General features: G+C 44.1%; 1 long non-coding RNA gene across 4 annotated transcripts in view; it reads right to left on the bottom strand.

Annotated features, from left to right (window-relative positions):
• LOC103787185 (uncharacterized) overlaps positions 1–22,106 on the bottom strand; it is a 56,611-nt gene extending 34,505 nt beyond the window's left edge. For 3 of the 4 annotated variants that reach the window (XR_001337962.3, XR_001337964.3, XR_001337965.3), the window contains exons 1-3: positions 21,896–22,106; positions 5,195–5,341; positions 4,279–4,478 (exon numbers count right to left, since the gene is read on the bottom strand). This is a non-coding gene — a long non-coding RNA (uncharacterized LOC103787185). The remainder of the gene's footprint in view (positions 1–4,278; positions 4,479–5,194; positions 5,342–21,895) is intronic. The other variant, XR_612970.4, reaches the window with a different exon arrangement.
• Positions 22,107–22,222: the final 116 nt, after the last annotated feature.

Here is a 22,222-nt window from a genome sequence, read left to right as displayed (position 1 = left end):
GCCATTTGAATATGGTTTTTACCCAATTTATACTATAGATCATTATTATATCCAAAGCAGATATTGGATCTATATTGGAATCACTAAGAAAGAGGCTTACTTTAAAATATTAAATATCAATATTGGAATTTTGCTAAGTCTCATGGAAAATTATCAAGATGCCTTTAAACTTAAAAAAGTAAATACATATTTTACAACTAATAAAGACCCAATGTTAATACTTTTTAAGGTTGAAACATTCTCCCTATGAAATAGATGTTTAAAGCAGAAAAAAAGACATTTTTAGATAGCATAAATTTTACTATGCATTTCTTTGAAGTAAGGGGAACTATTTCAAAGAGAAATGATGCAATGTAAGATAAACATGGGATACCATATTGCACCAGAAAACAAAGAGACTATCAAAGACTCACTGGGCATGCTAATATGAATTGCAAGAGAACAGCACAAGCCTAATGGCTAGGATAACCTGCACTCCAGAAATTGCTCTTTGGATTTTGTATCCCAGCACATTACACAATGCCTGGTATACATTAGGTGAAAATGCATATTAGTTGAGTTAATAAATGAATAGATATCTGAGAATTAGGAAATAGAGAAACAAAATTTAATCATAGTAATAGAAAGGGAAGTAGGAGCATACTAAAAATAAATGTACCACTTGTAATTGCAGCCCTTTGGGAGGCCAAGGCAGGAGGATCGCTTGAACACAGGAGTTCGAGACTAGTCTGAGCAACTTAGTGAGAACCCATCTCTACAAAAAAATATTGTTTTAAAAAGAAAGACAAAAAAGATTAAAATAAATACATTAAATAAATAAATGTACCTACTTAGATGTCTTTTCTTCTATCCATCACACAATACCCTCTGCTTACTTCACACCACATACCCGCACTACCACCCACCACCACTTACCAACCAAAACCCAGACCTATGACATATATTCGACATTAATATTCCTTATCTGAGCCAATGGCAACACTCCTGTGGAGACACCTAAACTTAGGCTTGGCAGCAATTAAGAGAACTAACCCAAGTCCCTAGCATTTCCTTTTTTTTTTTTTTTTTTTTTTTTTGAGATGGAGTCTCGCTCTGTCGCCCAGGCTGGAGTGCAGTGGCACGATCTCAGCTTACTGCAACCTCCGCCTCCTGGCTTCAAGCGATTCTCCCGCCTCAGCCTCCTGAGCAGCTGGGATTACAGGCGCCCGCCAGCATGCCCAGCTAATTTTTTTATTTTTAGTAGAGACGGGGTTTCAGCATGTTGGCCAGTCTGGTCTTAAACTCCTGACCTTGTGATCCACCCGCCTTGGCCTCCCGAAGTGCTGGGATTATAGACGTGAACCACTTCGCCAGGCCCCTAGCATTTTCTTTATTCATCCATTCAGTCATTTACTCATGACTTAGTCAATATCTCTGTGCTAGGCCTTTAGTCTAGTACTAGCAATATAAAGTTAAATAAGATGTAGTCCTTGTAATTTAGGAACTCCCAATCCAGCAAAGCATTATTTTGTAGAATAAAAACTATGCAACCTATATGAAGTGCTCTGCAAAAACCAAGAAGGGAGGAATCACTCAAGTTCACAGTACATCTTCCTCTCTTCCATATCTCTTTTGTTCTAATGTGATGTGAATAATAGCACCATTTCCTAGTACCCAAATTTAAACCTCATTATTATAACAAAGTTTAATTCCCATATCTTATAAGTTCCCCTGAGATTCTAACTTTGCAAGGCTTCACATAACTTGCCTTTCCAGTCCCACCAACAACCACCTCATTCTGGTCTTCCCTGTCCCTAGCAAGAAGTCCCACAATAGCCCCTGATCAAAGTAAGTTTCCTAAAGCACAACTCTCATCATGCATCTGCCAGGAACACAACTGTGCTATCATTAAATTCTCGTCAGTGCTGGCCCATAGGAGTCAATATATGTTTGTTGGAATTGACCCCTGGCTCTTGCTAATGAACTTCCCCACGTGAGCAGAAGGGATTTAATATTCTTAATATCTTTTTCACTGTAGTGTCAAGAAAGCTTATGTCCACTAGCTGAGTCTCTCTCTCTCCTTTGGACATTTGTCTGAAAATTGCCTCTGAATCAAATCAAATGAGGTATCATACCTGAATATTCTAACATGCTTAAAAAATGCATTTCATGGCCGGGCACGGTGGCTCACGCCTGTAATCCCAGCACTTTGGGAGGCCGAGGCGGGCGGATTGCGAGGTCAGGAGATCGAGACCATCCTGGCTAACACGATGAAACCCCGTCTCTACTAAAAATACAAAAAATTAGCCGAGTGTGGTGGCAGGCGCTGGTAGTCCCAGCTACTCCGGGAGGCTGAGGCAGGAGAATGGCATGAACCCGGGAGGCAGAGCTTGCAGTGAGCCGAGATTGAGCCACTGCACTCCAGCCTGGGGGACACAGCAAGACTCTGTCTCAAAAAAAAAAAATGCATTTCATAAAGTTTTCTATGACCCTTTACCAAAGTCATCTCTAGGACAGTATTTGTGAAGTTCATCTTAATTGTGCATCAGAGCCATTGTTCACTGTCTACACAGGGTAATCAATCTGTGTAAATAACCTAATTACTACTTTTGGTATTACACAGGCTAATATAAGGGTCATGTGGATTGAATGGTGCTATAGTCTGAATGTGTCCCCCAAAATTCATATCTTGGTAACTTAATTACCAATGCAACAGTATTGGGAGGTAGGGCCTTTTGGGAGGCCTTTAGGTCATTTGGACTCTGCCCTCATTAATGGGTTAATGCCATTATAAAAGGGCTTGATGGAGGGAGTTTGACCCCTTTTTGCCCTTTCTGTCCCTTCTGCTTTGTGAGGACATAGCGTTCCTCCCCTCCAGGGGATGCAGCAACAAAGCACCATCTTAGATGCAGAGAGACTGGGGCCTCATCACCTGATGCCTTGACCATGGACTTCTCTGTCTATGGATCTATAAAAAATAAATGTCTATTGTTTATAGATTATTCAGTCTGTGGTATTTTGTTATAGCAGCACAAACTAAGACAAATGGTCTTATCTATTCTCTTTAAAACCAATTCCATACATAGACAAAATGCGAAGCTCCCTAGATAATGCACCCACACAAGACTGCACCAATTCCAATGGTTTTCTGAGACTATCCTGCTATATAATTGCTGCTAATTGCCTACATTAGTAGTTCTCCTTGGAGGTGAGGGTTGATCTAAAAAAGGAACCGTAGTCAAGGATGTAAGGAGACAATAGCTGTGCCATCTAAACATGGACGCCACTGAACATATGTGGCTATTTAGATTTTAATTAACATTAAATAAAGGCTGAGCGCGGTGGCTCACACCTGTATCCCAGGACTTTAGGAAGCCAAGATGGGATGATCGCTTGAGCCCAGGAGTATACTGTTCCAGCTACTCAGGAGGCTGAGGCAGGAGGATCCCTTGACTCCAAGAGGTTGAGGCTGCAGTGAGCCAGGTTCACACCACTGCACACCAGCCTGGGTGACAGAGCAAGATCTGTCTCAAATAATAAAATGAAATAAAAATTAAATAAAATTAAAAATTTAGTTTATCAGTCACACTACCTGTATTTCAAATGCTCAGTAATCACATGTGGTTAGTAGGTACCTTATTGGACAGCAGAGAGTATAAAACATTTCCAGGACACAAAGAAGGGAACGACAGACACCGGGCCTACTTGAGGGTGGAGGGCAGGAGAGGGTGAGGATCAAAAAACTACCTAGAGGGTGCTATGCTGATTGCCTGGGTGATGAAATAATCTGTACATCAAACCCCTGTGACACGTAATTCACCTATATTACAAACCTGCACATGTACCTCTGAACCTAGAATAAAAGTGGAAAAAAAATTTCCACCATCTCAGAAAGTTTTTTTTTTTTTTGAGACGGAGTCTCGCTCTGCCGCCCAGGCTGGAGTGCAGTGGCGCGATCTTGGCTCACTGCAAGCTCCGCCTCCCGGGTTCACACCATTCTCCTGCCTCAGCCTCCCGAGTAGCTGGGACTACAGGCCCCCGCCACCGCGCCTGGCTAATTTTTTGTATTTTTAGTAGAGACGGGGGTTCACCATGTTAGCCAGGATGCTGTCGATCTCCTGACCTCGTGATCCACCCGCCTCGGCCTCCCAAAGCGCTGGGATTACAGGCATGAGCCACCGCGCCCGGCCAGAAAGTTTAACTACACAACACAAGTCTGTAATTTAGGGCATCAGCCTGTGCTAAAAACACCTTCAGGCCTTGTTTAAAAACAGCTTTCTAGGTCTCCAAGTGTCTTACCCAGTAGGTCTGGAGAATCTGCATTTCTAACAAGTTTCCAGGTGATGTTGATGTTCCTGGTCAGGATTCACATTCTGATAACACTGACTTAAGGGTTAACATCTCATGTTTCTGAAAAAGAAACGTCTGTGTTGGAATCTTAACTCATCTCTCATTAACTGTATGGCACTGAGCAATCTTCTGACCGTCAGTTTTCTCATCTATAAAACAGGCATAATCATGAGAATTAATGAGATAATGTAAATATACTGCTTAGTACATATGTGCTCAATAAATGTTAACTGTTATAATTATCTATATCTGCCTGGAATATGTGTATTACTTACCCAGTTCCCATGCAAAGAGCACAACTAGAGGAAATCAATCAAAAATCAGGATTTGATGGTCAAGTGGGAAGCAAGTACCAGAGATCAGCATTAGGGCTCACAGCATGGTCCCTGGGAAGAGTGTCCCTATGGATAAGATCTTTGGCTCCTGAGGTGCCACCTGTGTTACTGAGTAAAGAAGATCAGAGGGCCAGGCATGGTGGCTCATGCCTGTAATCCCAGCACTTTGGGAGACGGAGGTGGGAGGATTGCTTGAGCCCAGGAGTTTGAGAGCAGCCTGGGCAACAAAGTGCGACCCCATCTCTACAAAAAATCCAAAAAATTAGCTGGGCATGGTGGCGCACGTTTGTGGTCCCAGTTACACGAGAGGCTGAGGCAGGGGGATCACTTGATTCCAGGAGGTCACTCGCCCAGGCTGCAGTGAGCTGAGATTGTGCCACTGCACTCTAGCCTGGGAGACAGAGGGAGACCCCGTCTCAACAACAACAAAAAGAAGGGTAGAGGAACCTAAGAACGTCCCCAGGTATGGCAATACTGAATACAAAGTTAACAAGTTGCACCTCTTTCTAAGGATACCCTGACCCTCTCACCTTTAATAAAATTAGGATATCTCTGCTCCATTTAGACACATTGCCTGATGAGTTGGGAAGTTACGTTTTTCTTTCTTCTGGTTGGTCTAAATCCATCCCCAGAAGAAAAACGGGAAGCTCTTTCAGCCTGATGCACAATCATTAATCCTGTAAATAACAAGTTAAGTCCCTTTTTAGTGTAGTTTAAATGTCAGTTGCTTAAAATACTTCTAGGCCAAGAAATGCTATTATTAAAAATACAATCTTTTGGCCGGGCACGGTGGCTCACGCCTGTAATCCCAGCACTTTGGGAGGCCGAGGTGGGCAGATCACGAGGTCAGGAGTTCGAGGCCAGCCTGGCCAATGTGGTGAAACCCCATCTCTACTAAAAATACAAAAATTAGCCAGGCATGGTGGTGCACGCCTGTAGTCCCAGCTACTCCGGAGGCTGAAGCAGGAGAATCTCTTGAACCCCGGAGGTGGAGATTTTGGTGGGCCGAGATGATGCCACTGCACTCCAGCCTGGGTGACAGAGTAAGACTCCATCTCAACAACAACAACAACAAAAATCTGTTAACACGGGAAAGGGTGGCTCTTTTTTTTTTTTTGAGACAGAGTCTCACTCTGTCACCAGGCTGGAGTGCAGTGGCACAACCTTGGCTCACCACAACCTCCACCTCCCAAGTTCAAGTGATTCTCCTGCCTCAGCCTGCCAAGTAGCTGGGACTACAGGCACGTGCCACCACGCCCGGCTAATTTTTGTATTTTTAGTAGAGACGGGGTTTCACCATGCTGGCCAGACTGGTCTCGATCTCTTGACCTCGTGATCCACCCACCTCGGCCTCCCAAAGTGCTGGGATTAGAGGCCTGAGCCACCGTGCCCGGCCAAGAGTGGCTAATTATTTTTAATGTTTTTTTTTTTTCTAATTATAAAAAACAATGCAGGGTCGGGTGCGGTGGCTCACGCCTGTAATCCCAGCACTTTGGGAGGCCGAGGTGGGTGGATCACCTGATGTCAGGAGTTTGAGACCAGCCTGGCCAACATTGTGAAACCCTGTCTCTACTAAAAATACAAAAATTATCCAGGCATGGTTGCAGGCTCCTGTAATCCCAGTTACTTGGGAGGCTGAGGTGGGAGAATTGCTTGAACCCAGGAGACAGAGGTTGCACTGAGCCGATATTGTGCCATTGCACTCCAGCCTGGGCAACAGAGCAAGACTCTGTCCCAAAAAAATAATAATTACAATAATGATAGTAATAATACAGATAGCTAATGCATGCAGGGCTTAATACCTAGGTGATGGGTTGACAGGTGCAGCAAACCACCATGGCACACATTTACCTATGTAACTAACAAACTGCACGTCCTGCACACACATGTATCCCAGAACTTAACATAGAATAAAATTAAATTTTAAAAAATAATAATGCTTGCTAAAAAGTTCAAATATTACAGAAATGTCTGACATAGAAAATGACATGGCTAATAATTTCTTCTCCTGTTCTTCACATTATTACTGTATCAAAAACGTGTCATAGCATACACATTGCTCAGAAATTTATTTTTTTAACTTCAAAATATACGAAAGGTAGGCTGAGTGTGGTGGCTCAAGCCTGTAATCCCAGAATTTTGGGAGGCCAAGGTGGGCGGATCACTTCAGGTCAGGAGTTTTGAGAGCAGCCTGGCCAACATGGTGAAACCCCGTCTTTACTAAAAATACAAAAATTAACCAGGCATGGTGGTGTGGGCCTGTAATCCTAGCTACTCGAGAGATGGAGGCTGGAGAATCGCTTGAACCCAGGAGGCCAAGGTTGCAGTGAGCTGAGATCATGCCACTGCACTATAGCCTGGATGACAGTGAGACTCTGACTCAAAAAAAAAAATGTGTATATATATACACACATACACACACCACACACATATATATATGCCTAAGCTTTCTTTACTATGTGACAATACATTGCTCCATTTCATTATTTTTAGTGGCTGGAGAAAATGGGATTGTATGAAGGAACCACAGATTGACCTATGCGGTTATTTATGGCTGGATATTTGGATATTTGGGTTATTTTAAATGTTTCACTATTTCAAACAGCAACTATTTATATTTTCTTTTTTCTCAGATGGAGTTTTGATCTTCTTGCCTAGGATGGTGTGCAATGGCATGATCTTGACTCACCACAACCTCCGCCTCCCAGGTTAAAGTGATTCTCTTGCCTCAGCCTCCTGAGTAGCTGGGATTACAGACATGTGCCACCACACCCAGCTAATTTTGTTTTGTGTGTGTGTGTGTGTGTGTTTGTTTGTTTGTTTTTGAGACGGAGTTTTGCTCTTGTTGCCCAGGCTGGAGTGCAATGGCGCAATCTAGGCTCACCGCAATTTCCGTCTCCCAGGTTCAAGCGATTCTCCTGCCTCAGCCTCCCTAGTAGCTGGGATTACAGGCATGTGCCACCACACCCGGCTAATTTTGTATTTTTAGTAGAGACAGGGTTTCTCCATGTTACTCAGGCTGCTCTCGAACTCCCGACTTCAGGTGATCCTCCCGCCTTGGCCTCCCAAAGTGCTGGGATTACAGGCGTAAGCCACTGTGCCTGGCCTTTTTTTTTTTTTTTTTGAGATGCAGTCTTTTTCTGTCACCAGGCTGGAGTGCAGTGGAACCATCTCGGCTCACTGTAACCTCCACCTCCTGGGTTCAAGTGATTCTCGTGCCTCGGCCTCCCAAGTAGCTGGGATTACAGGCACCTGCCACCACAGGCAGCTAACTTTTGTATTATTTTATTTTATGAGACGGAGTCTTGCTCTGTCGCCCAGGCTGGAGTGCATTGGCGCGATCTCAGCTCACTGCAAGCTCCGCCTCCCGAGTTCACGCCATGGCCCTGCCTCAGCCTCCCGAGTAGCTGAGACTACAGGCGCCCTCCACCATGCCTGGCTACGTTTTTTGTATTTGTAGTAGAGACGGGGTTTCACCGTGTTAGACAGGATGGTCTCGATCTCCTGACCTCATGATCCGCCCGCCTTGGCTTCCCAAAGTGCTGGGATTACAGGCTTGAGCCACCGTGCTGGCAACACATTAAATTATTAATTAAAATTATAAATTGGTTACCAATGAACATTTGCCTAGAAAGAATGACCACCCCAGCTGGGAGTGATGGCTCATGCCTGTAACCCCAGCACTTTGGGAGGCCAAGGTGGGCGGATCACAAGGTCAGGAGATTGAGATCAGCCTGGCCAACATGGTGAAACCCCGTCCCTACTAAAAACACAAAAATTAGCTGGGCGTGGCAAAGTGGTGGAATTACAGGCATGAGCCACTGTGCCCAGCCTGGAGATAATTTTAAATATCTCAATGTGAGGCTATTTGAGAATGTGAAGCCTGGGTCTCTTTGTGGCAGGCTGTGGTGTTATTTTTCTTGATAATTTTATTCACCTTGGTGGGGAAAAACATATTATTTATCTTTTGTCTAGGTATATTTTTTCTGTGAGTGATGAGCCATCAGAAAAAGCTTTCCTTTTCCTATGTATTTAAAGATTTACAGGCTAGTTGTTTAATTTCCCATATGTTAAGGGTCAAAAATGGATGTGCTAGCCGGGTGCAGTGGCTAAATACAAAAATTAGCCAGATGTGGTGGCGCACACCTGTAATCCCAGCTACTCGGGAGGCTGAGGCTGGAGAATCACCTGAACCTGGGAGGTGGAGGTTGCAGTGAGCCGAGCTCTTGCCACTGCACTCCAGCCTGGGCAACAGAGCAAGACTCTTGTCTCAAAAAAAAAAAAAGTGCCTATAAAGAGATATGCCTGTTTTACTTATTTATCTTTTAGTACCCCTGCAGATGCAGGGCCTCAAAAAAAATTAGGTTAAGAACTCGGAATTGTTCCTCTCCAAAAAAATCTTTAGTTTTGCCGGGCGCGGTGGCTCATGCCTGTAATCCCAGCACTTTGGGAGGCCAAGACAGGCGGATCACAAGGTCAGGAGATCAAGACCATCCTGGCTAATACGGTGAAACCCCATCTCTACTAAAAATACAAAAAAATTAGCCGGGCATGGTGGCGGGCGCCTGTAGTCCCAGCTACCCGGGAGGCTGAGGCAGGAGAACGGCGTGAACCCAGGAGGCGGAGGTTGCAGTGGGCCGAGATCGCGCCACTGCACTCCAGCCTGGGTGACTAGCGAGAGTCCGTCTCCAAAAAAAAAAAAAAAAAAAATTAGTTTTAGTAAAAGATGAAAGATTTATGAGCAGGTACAGTGGCTCACGCCTGTAATCCCAGCACTTTGGAAGGCTGAGGCGGGAGGATCACCTGAGTTCAGGAGTTCGAGACCAGCCTGGCCAACTTGGAGAAACTCTGTCTCTACTAAAAATACAAAATTAGCTGGGTGTGGTGTCGCATGCCTGTAATCCCAGCTATTTGGGAGACTGAGGCAGGAGAATCGCTTGAACCCAGGAGGCGGAGGTTGCAGTGAGCTGAGATTGCGCCATTGCACACCAGCCTGGGCAATAAGAGCGAAATTCCATCTCAAAAAAAAAAAAAGAAAGAAAGAAAGATTTATATGACCTGGGCCAGGCGTGGTGGCTCATGCCTGTAATCCCAACACTTTGGGAGGCCAAGGCGGGCGGATCACGAGGTCAGAAGATCGAGACCATCCTGGCTGACACGGTGAAATTTTTTATACAAAAAAATTAGCCAGGCGTGGTGGCAGGCGCCTGTAGTCCCAGCTACTCCGCAGGCTGAGGCGGGAGAATGGTGTGAACCCAGGAGGCGGAGCTTGCAGTGAGCCAAGATAGGGCCACTGCACTCCAGCCTGGGCGACAGGGCAAGACTGTCCCCCCCCCCCCCAAAAAAAAGAAAGATTTATATGACCAGAAGAGAAACCAGAGTATTATATATGAAACCATTATTTTTTTATTTTTTTATTTATTTTGAGACTGAGTCTTGTCCAGGCTGGAGTTGCAGTGGTGTGATCTTGGCTCGCCGCAACCTCCACCTCCCGGGTTCAAGCAATTCTGCTTCAGCCTCCCGAGTAGCTGGGATTACAGATGCACGCTACCCACACCCGGCTAATTTTTGTATTTTTAGTAGAGACGGGGTTTCACCATGTTGACCAGGATGGTCTCGAACTCCAACCTCAGGCAATCTGCCTGCCTTGGCCTCCCAAAGTGCTGGGATAACAGGTGTAAGCCACCATGCCTGGCCTATATTACTATTTTAAAGCCACCAAAAAGAAGTTTACAACCTCACAAGAGGAAGTATGTAAAGAGAGTCCCTACCAATGTACTTCTAGGATTTCTAGATCTATCAATATTCAGAACATTCACAGTACTGTAATTCAGAGCCTTAATGGAAACAGTTACCTTTTATACCACTAAGCATACCTTGTGAATCTTGTGTTTCAGTAAAGTGAATCAGGCCAGTTCTCTGGCACATTCTTGAAGTGTTTGTTAGCACCATGAATGAACTGATTCTGGGGGTGCAGAGAATATTCTGTCTCTATCTTCATCTCTTTATTTTTCCACCGTAAGTTTAAAACAGCTGAGTAAAAAATTCTTCTATCCTTTATCATTATATTTTTCTCCAGTGATAGCAAATGCTTCAAAACCACAAAAGCATGTGGTTCACTGATGCCTTTGCAACTTGGGGTTGATGTTAAAGGGGTAGAAAACAGAGAGAAAAAGCCTGTGTTCAAAATCAATACACACTGAATTCTAGAGATGCTTTAACTCGGTATCATATTTGAGAGGGGAAACAGGAATAAAGAAATTGCACAGTTGTAATTTTCAACCATAACACAGCATCAGCTACATTTTGCTTTCCTTTGCGATACTCAAATGAAAGGCAGGCTTGTATGAATGCAAAGTATTATTACCTATCTTCTCTTTGAAGCCACAGTTATTTAGTAATCATTCTCATTTAAGTTAGTTTTACTGTTCTATGCATGGCTGTGCTTCAAGCTCAGGAGGAAAGCAATTCTTATCATAAAAGCCACCTTATTTCAGAGCTGGGTAAAATTTAAAGCCACAGGAAAGTGAATTATATTTAACAAGAGTTAAGGCTTTTGAGCAAAAATGCAAACATGCTGCAGAATTAAATTAGCTTGCTTTTAGAAACTCTCACTCATAAATTCCTTGGGATAATTATGTATGTAAAAAAGCCTCATGTACTCATGTTTTCTATTACCCGAGTTGTTGGGATACAAGAAATGAAAGAACTCCAGGGGGTGCCATTCACATCAGAGCTGTGTTCCCTGGAGATGGGCAGAACAGCCTTCCATAGCCAGGCTCACGTGGAGGATGGTTTGGAAGGGGTGAGAGACCGGATGAAGACAAAAGCATCAATAAGGAAGCTATCACAGTGATGCAGGTGAGATGAAATGAGATCCTGAATGCAGATAGTACTAGAGGATGAAAACGAAGAATCAGCCCTGAGAAACATTTAGAAGGTAGATTGATTAGGACTTGATGGGTAACGAGAAGAAGGAAGTAAGGATGCTGACAGAGGGAGCTGAAAAAATGATCTCAGTCACTTCATCTTACCTAAATCTTTATGAGCTCCTTCCTTTACTTCAAAGTAGGTCATTATATTTCAGTGAGTTCTTATGATAACAAAGAATAGTTCAGAGCCAGCCTGTTTTCAACTGAAATCGTTTCATTAGGGCCTGCAGTCTCACAACTGCCTCTCTTCCCCAGAAATGTACCAGCAAATGACTTGGGAAATCAACACTAATCAGTCTACAGGCACTATCAGTTGACTTGCTGAAAAACACACTTTGGGAAACTTATCAATGTCCTCTACAACAGTGATGAATCTCCTTGAGTGTTGATAAATATACAGTAATATATCTTGGCTTCAAAAGCATGTGAGGAAATACTAGCTAGAGCAATTAGGCAAGAGAAAAAATTAAAGGGCGTCCAAATTGGAAAGGAGGAAGTCAAACTGCACCAGTCAAATACAAGACCATTTGGAAATGAGAGGGGAAACCATCAGGAATAAGGAAATTGCACAGTTGTAATTTTCAACCATTTAAGATTTGGAAATGATCTTATATTTGGAAAAACCTAAGGATGCCACTGAAAAACTCTTAGAGCTGATAAACAAATTCAATAAATTGTGGGATACAAAATCAACATACAAGACATGCCTGGCCAACATGGCAAAAGCCCATCTCTACTAAAAATACAAAAATTAGCTGGGCATTGTTGCGCACGCCTTTAGTCCCAGCTACTCAGGAGGCTGAGGTGGAAGAATCGCCTGAACCCGGGAGGCAGAGGTTGCAGTGAGCCAAGATTGCACCACTGCAGTCCCAGGTGAGGAAGAGAGCGAGACTCCATGTCAAAAAAATAAAATAACATAAAAATAACAAAATATACGATAAAGCTATAGTAGGCTGGGTGCAGTGGCTCATGCCTGGAATCCCAGTACTCTAGGAGGCTGAGGTGAGCAGATCACTTGAGGCCAGGAGTTTGAGACCAGGTTGGCCAACATGACAAAACCCCATCTCTGTTGAAAGTACAAAAATTAGCCAGGCGTGGTGGTGCGCACCTGTAATCCCAGCTACTCGGGAGGCTGAGGCAGGAGAATCCCTTGAACCTGGAAGGTGAAAGTTGCAGTGAGCTGAGATCTCACCACTGCACCCCAGCCTGGGCGATAGAGCAAGACTGTCAGAAAAAAGAAAATAAAAGCTATAGTAACCAAAACAGCATGGTCTGGCATAAAACAGACACAGAACAACAGAACAGAATAGATAACCTTGAAATAAATCCACATATTTATAGCCAGCTGGCTTTTGACAAAAGTGCCAAAAACACACACTGGGGAACACAGTCTTTGATAAAAGGTGCTGGAAAAACTGGATATGCCTATGCAGCAGAATGACACTAGAACCCCATCTCTCACCCTATATGAAAATCGACTCTCAATAGATTAAAGGCTTAAATGTAAGACCCGAAGCTATAAAACTACTAGAAGAAAACATAAGAGAATTGATTCAGAACATTGGTTTGGGCAAAGATTTTATGGATAGGATCTCAAAAGCACAGGAAACAAACCAAAATTTATCCAAAAAAGGAACTAAATAGGCTGGGCATGGTGGCTCACGCCTGTAATCCCAGCACTTTGGGAGGCCGAGGCGGGTAGATCATCTAAGGTCAGGAGTTCAAGACCAGCCTGACCAACTTGGAGAAATTCTGTCTCTATTAAAAATACAAAATTAGCCGGGTGTGGTGACAGGCGCTTGTAATCACAGCTACTCGGGAAGTTGAGGCAGGAGAATAGCTTGAACCCAGGAGGTGGAGGTTGTGGTGAGCTGAGTTTGCATCATTGCACTCCAGCCTGGGCAATAAGAGTGAAACTCCATCTTAAAAAAAAAAAAGAAAAAAAAAAGGGACTAATATCCAGAATATACAAGGACCCAAAATACCCAACAGAAAAAAAATTACTATTAAAAATGGGCAAATAAATTAGGTGGGCACGCACCTGGAGTCCTAGCTAGTTGGAAAGCTAAGGTGGGAGGATCACTGGAGCCTAGGCTGCAGTGAGCTGTGATTGCACCGTTGCACTCCAAGTCTCAGTATTTTGCCCAGGCTGGTCTCAAACTCCTGGGCTCTAGCATATTCTCCCTCCTCAGTCTCCCAAAGTGCTAGGATGACAGGCAAGAGCCACCGCACCAGGCAGGGTAACTATAATTAGCAACAGTTTGTCATATATTTTAAAATAGCTGGAAGAGAGGATTTTGAATGTTTGCAACCCAAATAAATGATAAGGGCCAGGTGTGGTGGCTCATTCCTATAATCCCAGCGCTTTGGGAGGCTAAGGCAGGAGGATAGTGTGAGGCCAGGAATCTGAGACCTGCCTGGGCAACATAATGAAACCTCATTTCCACAAAATAATTAAAAAATTACCCAGGCATGACGGTGGATGTCTATAGGTCCAGCTACTTGGGAGGCTGAGGTGGGAGGATCACTTGAGCCCAGGAATCTGAGGCTGCAGTGAGCTATGATCATCCCATTGCTCTTCAGCTTGGGTAACAGACCAAGACCCTATCTCTAAAAACAAAAACAAAGAAATGATAAATGTTCGAGGCAGTAAATATGCTATAATAATTACCCTGATTTGATCATTACATGTTGTATACATATATGAAAATATCACACTGTACCCCATAAATATGTATAATTACTACGTGTCAATTAAAAATAATATTAAAATGGATTTTTTTTTGATTTTTTGAGATGGAGTCTCGCTCTGTTGCCCAGGCTGGAGTGCAGTGGCGCCATCTCAGCTCACTGCAAGCTCCAACTCCCAGGTTCACACTATTCTTCTGCCTCAGCTTCCTGAGTAGCTGGGACTACAGGCGCCTGCCACCACGCCCGTCTAATTTTTTTGTATTTTTAGTACAGACGGGGTTTCACCATATTAGTCAGGATGGTCTCGATCTCCTGACCTCATGATCCGCCTGTCTCGACCTCCCAAAGTGCTGGGATTACAGGCGTGAGCCACCGCGCCCAGCCATAAAATGGATTTTTTAAAAAGCATTTGAATCTGTTTAACAAACTTGAAATAAAGTAGGGACACAAGGCTGCCCCAGTGGTTGTACAGATTGTAGTCTCTGAGAGGGGGACCTGAGAACGGACAAGAATTGGGCTGAAATAAAGCTCAGGAGCCATTTGCCAAGCCCTGTGACTTCACTCACAGTTGCAAGAGCCTGGAGGAAGTAGCAACTTTTTCTAATTGGTGCACTTAAGTCTTTTTGCAATTTGTCAGCCCCAAAGTGTTTTTTTTTTAAATGTATACAAAATTTCATATGTGCTAATGATGGCCCTAGGACACAGAATTCCTTTGGCACTTAGCACTCAGGAAGAGAGTCAAAAAGTGAAAACCTAATAATCGAGATGATTCTGCTGGAGCACAGTTAATTGGGGGTTGGGAGCATGGAACTAGTAGGGGAAGAAAAAGGAAAGCATATTAGGGGAGATTTCCCAGATGCGTTACTGTTTTTTGTTTCGTTTTGAGACGGAGTCTCGCTCTTTCACCTAGGCTGGAATGCATGGCGCAATCTCGGCTCACGGCAACCTCTGCCTCCCAGGTCCAAGCAATTCTCCTGCCTCCTGAGTAGCAGAGATTACAGGCGTGTGCCACCACGCCAGGCTAATTTTTGTATTTTTAGTAGAGACGGGGTTTCACCATGTTAGCCAGGCTGGTCTCGAACTCCTGACCTCAAGTGATCCGCCTGCCTCAGCCTCCCAAAGTACTGGGATTACAGGTGTGAGCCACCAACGCCCAGCCTGTTACTGTTTTAAACAAACATTTCAATGTGTAAGCATTGTCACTGAAGCCGATCTGTGGAGCCTGAAGGTTATACAGTTCTGGTGGTCCCTCTATAAGAAAATATATATATATATAATTACGAATGCAAGCTTGCCAGGGGCCTAACAGCAACTTGGAATGGGCCAGTGCAAGTAAAGGACCTGAAACTTAATTAGTTTCATGGTAAATCTGCCCCCTGGTTAGTAAGTCCAGTTCTTTAAATTAAATGTCTAAATAGGATGTGGTGGTGCACACCTGCAACTGCTCAGAAGGCTAAAGCGGGAGGATCTTTTGATCCCTGGAGTTCAGGAGTTTTGAGACCAGCCTGAGGAATGGAAGGAGACCAACCCACCCACCCCCAATATGTTATTTTTTTTTTAAAAGAGGATGTCTAAAAAAAACAAGTATTTGAGTCAATGATACTATGTTTACTGGCATTTTGGAACTCTTCCTACTTTGTGGTAATTAAGGACCAAAGCCACATTTTTTTTTTTTTTTTTTTTGAGACGGAGTCCCACACCCAGGCTGGAGTCCAATGGCGCAATCTCGGCCCACCGCAACCTCTGCCTCCCGGGTTCAAGCGATTCTCCTGCCTCAGCCTTCCAAGTAGCTGGGATTACAGGCACGCGCCCCCACGCCCAGCTGTTTTTTGTATTTTTAGTTGAGACGGGGTTTTGCCATGTTGGCCAGGCTGGTCTCAAACTCCTGACCTCAAGTGATCCGCCCGCCTCGGCCTCCCAAAGTGCTGGGATTACAGGCGTGAGCCACCGCGCCCAGACTCGCCTTTTTATTTTCAGTGCTTAAGATATGACGGGGCACGGTGGCTCACGCCTGTAATCCCAGCACTTTAGGAGCCCGAGGCGGGCGGATCGCGAGGTCAGGAGATGGAGACCATCCTGGCTAACACGGTGAAACCCCGTCTGTACTAAAAATACAAAAAATTAGCCAGGCGTGGTGGCGGGCGCCTGCAGTCCCAGCTACTCGGGAGGCTGAGGCAGGAGAATGGCGTGAACCCGGGAGGCGGAGCTTGCGGTGAGCCCAGATCGCGTCCCTGCACTCCAGCCTGGGCGACAGAGCGACACTCCGTCTCAAAAAACAAACAAACAAAAAAAGATATGAAGCAGGGCTGGGCATGATGGCTCACGCCTGTAATCCCAGCACTTTGGGAGGCCAAGGCGGGCGGGTCACTTGAGGTCAGGAGATCGGGACCATCCTGGCTAAAGGTGAAACCCCGTCTCTACTAAAAATACAAAAAATTAGGGGGCGTGGTGGCACATGCCTGTAAGCCCAGCTACTCGGGAAGCTGAAGCAGGAGAATCGCTTGAACCCGGGAGGCGGAGGTTGCGGTGAGCCAATATCTCGCCATTGCACTCCAGCCTGGGCAACAAGAGCGAAACTCCGTCTCAAAAAATAAAAATTAAAAAAAAAAAAATTAGCCGGGCGTGGTGGCTGGCGCCTGTAATCCCAGCTATTTGGGAAGCTGAGGCACGAGAATCGCTTAAACCCAGGAGGCAGAGGCTGCAGTGAGCTGAGATTGCGCCACTGCACTCCAGCCTGGACTATAGAGCGAGACTCTGTCTCAAATAAAAAATAAAAATAAGATATGAAGGAAGGGAGGAAAGGAGGGAGGGAGGGAAATTGTTTATAAACAAATAGGTTTGGGTTTTCTTGTTTTTGATGATAACCAGATCTATCATCTACCTCCAACTTTTCCCTTTTTAAACAAAAGTTATTAATTAACCTCACGATCTGCCTTACTCCCTAAATTTAATTTTAACTGACTCACCTTTTCCTAAAGTAAAATAACCACTAAAACGGCAATGATTATCCACTATAGGAGATACTGAAAGGTAGAATTATTATAAATTAGGTGTGTCAAGTTCTAGTGTACTTGTTAAAATACTAGACTCTTGGACATGGGGAAAGAGGTATTTTCATGCACTGTTATAAATTGGGGAACTCTATATAAATATTAAATAAACCCAGCTTTTGACTCAGCGCTTCTGGAATACACAGCAGAGAGATACAGACAAGGGTTCCCTCCCTCCCCCACAGCCACACCTCCTGCCCCCTCTCTCCATTCTGTTAGACAGGAAACAGTGTTACATATGAATCAATGCTGGTTTGTTTTCTGTAGATGCAGATTAATGACTTTGGAAGATTCACTGCCTCCGGGTAAACTAAAGGACTCATTAATTCAGTTCATTTTACTCAATTAAAAATTTTTTTATAAAAAAAGAAAGCGAAAAGAAAAAGCTGGGCTTAGGGGTGCTGGCCTTTAGTCCCAGCTACTCGGGAGGCTAAAGCTGGAGGATCATGTGAGACCAGGAGTTTCACCTGGGACCAGCCTGGGCAATATAGGGAGACCTCTTAAAAAAAAAAAAAAAAAAAAAAAGGAAAAGGAAAAATAAAAGAAAACCCAACCAGAATACCCCTAAATCTCTCAAATTCATTCCTCTCCAACTCTTTTTTTTTTTTTTTTTGTCTTTTTCTTGAAACAAGGTCTCACTATGACACCCAGACTGGAGTACAGCGGCATGATCACACTGCAACCTCCACCTCTTGGACTCAAGCGATCCTCCCACCTCAGCCTCTCAAGTAGCTGGCACCCCTGCGCCACCACGCCTGGTAATTTTTTGTATTTTTGGTAGAAATGGGGTTTCACTATATTGCCCAGGCTGGTCTTGAACTCATGAGCTCAAGCGATTCTCCTGCCTCCCAAAGTGCTGGGATTACTGGCATGAGCCACCACGCCCTGCTCTTCTGATCCCAACATGTGCTGTGCCAGACACTGTTTTCTCCAGACACGCCCACAACCCTCTAAGTAAAGGCTATTATTTTCATGACTCTCATTTTATGGATGAGAAAACAAAGAGACCTAACGTTATTGCCCAGGTCACACAGCTAGTGAAGGGGAGGTTGGGGTTTAAATCCTGTCTGGCTAGCTGCTAAAGCCTTACATTTAAAAATCAATCAATCTGGCCTGGATTTGGTGTCTGTGTTTTTATGTTTTATTTTTATTTTATTTTTTATTTTGAGATGGAGTCTCACACTGTCGCCCAGGCTGGAGTACAATGGCACGATCTTGACTCACTGCAACCTCTGCCTCCTGGGTTCAAGCAATTCTCCTGCCTCAGCCTCCCCAGTAGCTGGGATTACAGGCATGTGCCACCACGCCCGGCTAATTTTTGTATTTTTAGTAGAGACAGGGTTTCACCATATTGGCCAGGCTGGTCTCGAACTCCTGACCTCATGATCCGCCTGCCTCGGCCTCCCAAAGTGCTGGGATTACAGGCGTGAGCCACCATGCCCGGCCCTGGTGTCTGTGCTCTTAACCACAGTCCACACTTCCTCTCCAGTTGCAAGGCTGCTCAGTAGCCTCCTAACTCACCTTCTGTGCCGACTCTAATCATCCCCACTTCTGTCTCATTGAAGTTGAGGGGGCTTTACAAAATGCTCAGAGTCAGCCCATTCTTACCCACACCTTGAATATTTCAGTAGCTTCCTGTGGTCCTCAACCTAAAGATCAGAAGGCCTACCTATCCTGCTCAGCTCACACTTAACCCCTCCCTCTCTGAGCTCCAACCCCACTGCTCTTCTTTCAGTCCCTGACCATGCTGAGCTGCCTCAGGAGCGGGGTGCCTTCTCCCTAGGGCCCATCCTTCCCTTCCCCTATTCGGTTAGTTCAGTTCCCCATCTCCTTTAGATCTGATACTTTTCTGACTTCAAAACCCCTGTTGCAGGGCAGGGCAAGGGGCTCATGCCTATAATACAAGCACTTTGGGAGGCCAAGGAGGGAGGCTCACTTAAGCCCAGGGATTCGAGACCAGCCTGGGCAACAGTGAGACCTCATCTTTATAAACAAAGCAAAATAAAAACCCCTATTGTAGGCTGTCATACACAGGGAATTATCCTGCTTTGCAAGTGTCATAATTGAACAGTTTGCATTTGTTTTGATTATACATACAAATAAAATTCATTTTAAAAGCATGTGGGCTGGGCGTGGTGGCTTACGCCTGTAATCCCAGCACTTTGGGAGGCCGAGGCAGGTGGAGCACCTGAGGTCAGGAGTTCAAGTGCTTGGTTAACATGGTGAAACTCTGTCTCCATTAAAAATACAAAAATTAGATGGGTGTGGTGGCATGAGCTGGTAGTCCCAGCTACTCTGGAAGCTGAGGCATGAAAATTGCTTAAACCCGGGAGGTGGAGATTGTGCCATTGAACTCCAGTCTGGGTGACAAAGCGAGACTCCCTCTCAAAAAAAAAAAAAAACACCAAAAATAGCGCTTAATACATTTTTATTCTGTAAGCGAATGGGAGATTTAGTTGTTCAATTATGAATACTTTTTGAAATCAAGATAGAAGTGTAGGCACTGGAATTAAAACATTAAAAACAGCAGTAAAGTTTTTCTTTTGACTACCAAATATTTGTAGGAAATTTTACACACAAAATTAGTTATTTCTCAGAAAACACAATAAACTTAGTTATTCCTACTTTACATTTGAAAAACCAATGCACAAATAGGTTGCACTCTGCCCCAAACTGCCTATAAATTACAACTCCAACAAACCTGACAAAAAGATATTTCACTTTTTTTTTTTTTTTTTTTTTGCTTTTTTAGGAGGAGAGGGGACAGGGTCTGGCTCTATTGCCCAGGCTGGGGTACAGTGGCATGATCACAGCTCACTGCAGCCTCAAATTCCTGGGCTCAAGTGATCCTCCTACCTTAGCATCCAGATGGAACTACAGGCACGTGCCACCACACCCAGCTAATTTCTTTTTTTATTTTTTGTAGAGACAGGATTTCACTAAATTGCCCAGGCCGGTCTCAAACTCCTGGGTTCCGGCAATCCTTCCACCTCAGCCCCACTAAATGCTGAGATTACAGTCAGGAGCCACCACCCTCTGCAGACCATATTTGGCTTTTTGCTTACTTCCAGAACTCAGTAATATTATTTCCAAACATTTTAAATAAAATTGTACTCATTCATTTTATGTATAGGATGTCAGCTAACCCATGTTTTAAATGGTTGGTGCAATTCTTTTAGAATTGTGTTCCCAGAAATAGTAGCGGACCCAATAATTTATAAATGATTAATCCCAGCACACACTCCATCTGTTCATACCAAATTAGTTAGTACCTTGCCCAGAATTAGATGTTTCAGTGCCTCAGTTTCTATTTGATTCAGAACTCCAATTATTACGTTTGTTTGTTTGTTTTGAGATGGAGTGTCGCTCTGTCACCCAAGCTGGAGTGTGGGGGCACCATCTCGACTCACTGCAACCTCTGCCTCTCCAGCTCAAGCAATTCTCCTGCCTCAACCTCCTTGGTAGCTGGGATTACAGGCACGCACCATGCCCGGCTAATTTTTGTATTTTTAGTAGAGAAGGGGTTCTGCCATTGTTGGCCAGGCTGGTCTCAAAACTCCTGAACTCAAGTGACCTGCCCACCTCAGCCCCCCAAAGTGCTGGGATTACAGGCGTGAGCCACCATGCCCAGCCCAGAACTCCAGTTATTCTGAATGTTACGTTCAATTACACTGACAAAAGAAAGATGATTCAGTTATACACTTTATACACAAACCTTAATTAGAAAGTCCTACTGGTGGTTATCAAAGGCTGTGGTAAAGAATTGTTAAATCAAAGCCCTAATATCTCCCAGATGACCTCAACTCACCTGGTTTCCTCTTTGCCGCCTTGGGGGTTGCCCAGTCCACAACCTGCACTTCCTTCTCTATTCCTGGGCTCCGTTTACTTACTTTTTCTGTCCGTGGATTTCTAGCCTGTGAGCAGATTACTAACACCATTTGGATAAAGACAGTCTCTTATTTATCATTTTAGGACAAGCAATGAGATGTAGGAAAAAAAAACAACAAAGTAAACCAAAGAACAAAAGAGACTTTGGACCCTGACAAGGGAGGGTTTCAGTCACACAGCCACTGCTTCCTTCACTTCACATCTCTTGACAATCTGACAGGGAGCACTGATCTGAGGAAGGATTTTTCAAATTATTTTAAGGAGAAAAACTTGAACTTCTTTGGGAGTCAGTAGGTTAGGGGTTCACTTACTGTGCTATTGGAAAAGTTATCAATAAAAATTTATACCAACTTTAGTCATATATAAAATGGGGAACAATAATGACTGAATTTAAAACTCACAATTTGAGATATAAAAAAATACTTGGGCGGGGAGTGGTGGCTCACGCCTGTAATCCCAACACTTTGGGAGGACAAGGCTGGAGAATTACTTGAGGGCAGGAGTTCGAGACCAGCCAGGTCAAAATAGCCAGACCCTCCCACTTGCCCTCTACAAAATAAATAACAAATACTCTATAGACTTTAAAAGCTACTATTATTAGTTCGTTGGCAGATGAAAAGATGCTCGGTATTAGTACAGAGAAACCTGGAGTTTTAGTTGGTTAACTTACTTAGGAAATGGAATGTATTTGGTACGAGAAAATAGCTTTCTTCAAGCCGCCAGTCTGGTCTCTGAAGTCTACTGTTTCCACAAGTTCCATTATTAAATCCCTTCACACATCCTGCTCAAGTCTCTGGCCACTGTTTTTTGTTTTGTTTTGTGTTTTCCCCGTAGAATCGTTCTGAAGGAGTGCTCAATCTCCCAATGTCTCCGGAACCATACTTTGGATAATTACATTTAAAGTGAACAGAAAAGGGCCAGGAATAGCATTAGTAATTCAACCCAGACAAAAGTCACCCCATGAATAAGAAAGAATGCAATTTTAGCATTTACAAAT

Source organism: Pan paniscus, chromosome 2 (genome assembly GCF_029289425.2).
Source record: "Pan paniscus chromosome 2, NHGRI_mPanPan1-v2.0_pri, whole genome shotgun sequence".
Lineage (NCBI taxonomy): Eukaryota > Metazoa > Chordata > Mammalia > Primates > Hominidae > Pan > Pan paniscus.
The sequence above is the reverse complement of the archived record's forward strand: the minus strand, read 5'-3'. Positions and strand labels throughout refer to the sequence as shown.